The sequence below is a fragment of the Rhinoderma darwinii genome, chromosome 8 (genome assembly GCF_050947455.1).
Source record: "Rhinoderma darwinii isolate aRhiDar2 chromosome 8, aRhiDar2.hap1, whole genome shotgun sequence".
Lineage (NCBI taxonomy): Eukaryota > Metazoa > Chordata > Amphibia > Anura > Rhinodermatidae > Rhinoderma > Rhinoderma darwinii.
This window is the reverse complement of record NC_134694.1, coordinates 102972873-102978874: the sequence shown is the minus strand read 5'-3', so window position 1 is coordinate 102978874 and position 6002 is coordinate 102972873.

The following is a 6002-nucleotide window of genomic DNA, read 5'->3' as shown; positions in this document are numbered from 1 at the left end:
AACAGGGGCCCTCAACAATCATGTGTCATTTATAGTACTGGTCTCCTTCTATGGGAAAGTTGGACCTTTTGGGCACCTATGGGTTCAAGGCTGCAACATTGCACCCCTAGAGTTATGCCCCTGTGTACTATGTATAGTATGGTGGGGAATCAGATCATATAAAATGTTTCAACTCTTCTGTAAAGAATACTATATGTGCTTAATAAACTAAAGCAATGATCTCTGACCTGTGGCCTGTACAGGTTTGTAAACCTACAACTATCAGCATACTGGGAGTTGTAGTTTGACGAAAGATAGAGAGCTAGAGGTTGGAGCCCAATGATTAATAGAATTGTCTGCTATTCTCCCAATGCATGTACATGCACCCCTTGAATCATCCTACCGCCAAATCATATCATTCCAGGTACTTAATTGCCTCTCGCTACATCGTATTTAATGATATGCTCAAAATATCGAATTAAAATTGTAGAAGCTTCTTTTCCAATAAATATGTTTTCAAGTGCATCACATACAACATCATTAGATAATAGTGATAGGTATACTATAGAGCACTTCTTAGTAATTTTCTATACAGGGTGGACTGTATTCATCCCTGCGGCACACGCCATGTTAATGGTTATGGTGCTAGGCTGCAGAGCTGACACCGGTTTCCCGGTACTACAACAAGGTCTAACCTGTCATATATCACTGCCACTTTTTCAAGTAAAAAGTGGACAAAAAAAGGTTTGGAGCTTACTAAACATGGCGCTCAGTTTGAACGTCAATCTCTACAATGTAATTGAAATGATATATAAATATGTGACATCGTGTTCGGCACAACAGTACATTCTCCATATGTATATATATATATATAATAAATTAATCTATGGAGATCTATAGTTTGCACCATGAAGGTTTTAATAATTGGAGAGATAACATTGTCATTTAGTATTGGCTTAAACTGAACATCAAACAAGGTGCCTAGAAGCCTACATAGTCATTTTACAGTCATGGTGCCCATGAGTATCACTGGGTTGGCTGATAACTTGACTCATGTTTCAAGGCTGCTTAAAAACGGTTGTCCACTTTTTCTCCAGTTGTTAGAAGGGTCCCTTGACAATAAGCAGATCACAAAGTGTCCCCCTGCTCCGACCCTCAGCGATCAGATGTAATCTGTGGGGAATCCTGGCAGTAAGTGTTAAATTTCCCTGCAGCGCCACCAACGGGTAATTAAGGGGAGTCTGTCACGCCTATTGTCCTTTCCCACACTGCTAACACCACTAGATCGGGGGAGGAGAGACAAATTTAGGCACTGAAAGTAACACTATGGAAATGAAGTTTTAATTCCCATGCCGCACGCCAAATTTAAAGTGTCCAGCTTCCCGCTGTAACCCCTTCCCGCACTTGTTATACTGGTTTGACTAGAGCATGTACAGTATCTTAGCCAATACCTACATATGTCCACCATAAGCAGAGGACACAGATTACTGTCATGGTTTCTTATAAACGGTTGTCTATGTTTTCTAAATTTTCTGCCATCTGTATGTAATTAATAATAAATATGTTTTCCGTACCCACTTGTGTCATATAACAGATTTAATAAAGTTGATTGAATCAATTATAACAGGCTGCAACGGCTGAACCCCTTTTTTTCTCTGTCTGCCAAACAACCACTGTACATGACAGGAATCTGTCCCTACCATAGATACTTAAAGGGGGTTTCCCATGAAGGACACTTATGACATATCCACATACTCCGGAAATCCTGATATGCAAACAAAATGTACTCTGCACAGAACTGTAAGGGTATGTTCACACAGCTTATTTTCAGCCATTTTTCAGACCGTAAAAGCCCCGAAAAACTGCTGAAAATACAGAAGATGAACGCCTCCAAACATCTGTGCATTAATTTCATTTTCAAAAACGGCATTTAGTTCTGAAGGCGCGTTTTTTATGCTGCCGTCTGAAAAAACGGCGCATAAAAAAATGCCCCGTAAAAAGAAGTGGATGTTACATCTTGAACCGTTTTTGGAGCCGTTTTTCATTGGGTCAATAGAAAAACAGCTCCAAAAACCGGCCGTAAAAAACGCTTAAAAAAACGCTTGATGCTTAAAAAATGGCTGAAAATAAGAGGCTGTTTTTTTCCTTGAAAACAGCGCCGTATTTTACGGGCGTTTTTGGTTTGAGGTGTGAACATACCCTAAGGCTTCGTTCACGTCTGCGTCAGGGCTCTATTCCGATGTTCTGTCAGAGCTTTCCATCAGAATAGAGGAAGGGAACTAGTTGGAAAATAGTTTCTGGCAACCGTCAGTGGATGAAAATTTATTTTCTGACCTGCGGAAATCTTTTTTATCCATCAGAAATGTATTAGACATTTCTCCCTAGTTATAGTCATTATCGCTATGACTGTGTAGTGTAACGAGGATCACTAGAGAATCGGTCAGTGGATTTTATTTTATGCTAAAGATCGATTATGGACAGGATAGGGATCGTGTAAAATGTATAAACTTTATTGATGTTTGTGCGTGGTGCAAGTGCTTGGTGCGACTTATTTGATGCCGCAATTGAGACACTGGTAAATGCCAGGGTTGTGGAGTCAATAAAAGGCCTAATGAGGCGCACAGGGTGATAAGATGAGCTACGTCTCATATTTTCCCTCCTTTTTTGGATGAAAATGGCTCGCCCATATGTGACAAAGTGCAAGTATGCTCTCTGATTGATAAGTGGCGGTGATAAATTTAACAAAACTTCATTTTACCCATTTTCTTTGGTCATCTACAGCCATACAGGGACAAGAGGAAGATTACCTGTTCTCCTCCTCTCCCTGCATGCTGTCAGCATGTTCCCTGCTGGCCGCCCTCTCCTCCTCCACACGAACAGAAGTGGGAGCTGCAAAATTATGCAGCTCTCACTTAGGCTAAATTCAGTATATACATGATAAATGCATTGTGTGACAATCCCTTTAAGGCTGGGTTCACACGTGGCGGAATTTCACTTAAATTCCGCTGCGGACACTCCGCAGCGTTAATCCGCAGCGGAGCCGTTTGTCCATTGACTTACACTTTAATTTAGCAGTGTTCGTTTAGACGAGGCGTAAAATTCCGCTGCGGAGCATAGGCTGCGGAGCGGAATTTGGTGTCCGCAGCATGCTCTGTCTGTTGCGGAGCAGTGGCGGACTCATGGCGGAATTTCTCCATTGACTTCAATGGAGAGTCAAAATTCCGCAATGAAGTCCGCAGATCTTATGTGTGCTGCCATGGTTTTACTACCATGACATTTCTTCATTCTGGCTGGACCTATGTATTTCTAGGTCTACAGCCAGACTGAGGAAGTCAATGGGGCTCCCGTAATGACGGGAGCGTTGCTAGGAGACGTCTGTAAATAGTCACTGTCCAGGGTGCTGAAAGAGTTAAGCGATCGGCAGTAACTGTTTCTGCACCCGGGACAGTGACTACCGATCACAATATAGAGCAACCTGTCAAAAAAATAGAAGTTCATACTTACCGAGAACTCCCTGCTACTGTCTCCAGTCCGGCCTCCCAGGATGACGTTTCAGTCTAAGTGACGGCTGCAGCCAATCACAGGCCAAGCACAGGCTGCAGCGGTCACATGGACTGGCGCGTCATCCAGGGAGGTCGGGCTGGATGCCGAAAGAGGGACGCGTCACCAAGACAACGGCCGGTAAGTATGAAAATCGTTTACTTTCACTAGGGAAAGTGCTGTCCCTTCTCTCTATCCTGCACTGATAGGGAGAAGGGAAGCACTTTTCCCGCAGTCCGCAGCAGATAGTCCGCATCAATGTACTGCACATTTTGTGCAGATCCGCAGCAGAATCTGCAACACAGATTCTGTGCGGCATTGATGCGGACAGTTGCGGAGGAAATCCGCCACGTGTGGTCATGCCCTAACACAACTTATCCACCAGAAAACAAAACATGTTAACTGTAAGGCTATTTGGTTTAAGATGTTGTCATCAAATTATTCAAGTGGCATAAAGATGACAAATTTGTCTCCCTTCCTTGGCACCTGCACCTCTTGCCTTTGTTTGGTCGGGCCCTAGAATTTTTTGGCATCTCTAGGCATATCCCTTTTACAGCATTTACCTTCTGACTATTAGAGAAGCCAATTCATTTCTCAGTAATGAAATGCACTATTATAATCACCTACAGATCAGATATTGGGATGCTGCAGTGCAGACACACTAGACATTAGCGTCCTCTTGAGTATTTCTTATTTTGAAAGTTAGGACTCTCGGCAGCTTATCAAGATTGCAAAGCATGAGACTCCTCAGAGGAATATTTGTCTTTTTATGTGAGCTGCAATGAATCTGTTGATTAGTAATATGCAAACGCACAAGAATATTCTTTGTAATTTCTCCAGATAAGATCTCCTGGTCTCCAAATCCCTACTGTTCCCTATATAACCTCCATTCAACCATTATATCCAGTGTCCCTGATCATATCAAGTATAATATCTCAACACACATGTCAACTCTCTTGGTTTTTTCCCCTTTCCCACTATTTTGCCCTTCGTCAGGCAGCACGAGAGGTAATGGAGGCTGTTCTCTCATGGAGTTATCCGTTACTGTCGCGTATGAGGATATTTGTGGCTTGTAGTTTAATGGAGGCGTTTGTGGCATCTCTGGTTGTTACTTATGGAGGCTTCTGTAGTTGGCACACTGTTATGGGGGCATCTGTGATTGCCAGTGTTATCGGAACATCTGTGGCTGACACATAATTATGGGGACATCTGTAGCTGGTAGAGTAATGAGAGCTTCTGTAGCGTGCACATTATTATGAGGGCATGTGTAGTTCACACTTATGGGAGCATCTATGATTGGCCCATTGTGATGTGGGAATCTGTGGTTGGCATTTATGGATGCTTCTGTAGCTGGTGGACCGGTATGGGCACATCTGTTACTGTAAGTGTTATTGGAGCATCTGTGGCTGACACTTATAGAGACTTCTGTAGCTAGCACACTGTTATGGGGGCATCTGTAGCTAGCACACTGTTATGGGGGCATCTGTAGCTAGCACACTGTTATGGGGGCATCTGTAGCTAGCACACTGTTATGGGGGCATCTGTAGCTAGCACACTGTTATGGGGGCATCTGTAGCTAGCACACTGTTATGGGGGCATCTGTAGCTAGCACAGTGTTATGGGGGCATCTGTAGCTAGCACACTGTGAGGGTATGTTCACACGCAGTGTTTTCAGGCGTAATTCGGTTGTTTTACGCCTTGAATTACGCCTGAAAGAACGGCCCTAATACACCTACAAACATCTGCCCATTGCTTTCAATGGGAATTACGATGTTCTGTTCCCACGAGCCTTTATTTTACACGTCGCTGTCAAAATACGGCGCGTAAAATAACGGCTCGTCAAAAGAAGTGCAGGTCACTTCTTGAGACGTTATTGGAGGCGTTTTTCATTGACTGCATTGAAAAACAGCTCCAAAAACGGCCGTAAAAAACGCAGTGAAAAACGCCTGAAAACAGCTCAGTATATTTAGATGTTTCTGGCCACTGCGTGTGAACATACCCTTAGTGGAGCATATGGGGACATCTAATGCTGGTACTGGTAAAGGCACATTATTTTGATGGCATGTGTGGTTTACACTTATGAGGACATCTATGGCTGGCACATTGCGATGTAGGAGCCTATGTTGGCACTTATGGATGCTCCTGTAGCTGGTACACTGTTATGGTGGCATATATGGCTGCTACTTATGTTGCACAATGTTAAGGGGGCATTTCTGGCTAGTACTTATGGAGAATGATGTGCACACTGTTGCTTAGTTTGGCATTCTTGCAGGAAATTTGATGCCACTAAAACGTTAGCATATACTGCAAATACAGTGTGAATTACCTCCTATGGGGAGGGGGTCCATAATTATAATCGGAGCCTATAAACCCAATCGCTCCTGGTATAGTATACTTAATTCAAGGTTGACATCTCTACAGCTACTAAGTCGAGACTACAGTAGTAAAATATCATCTTCTTGTATTTGTGTATGTAAACGTAC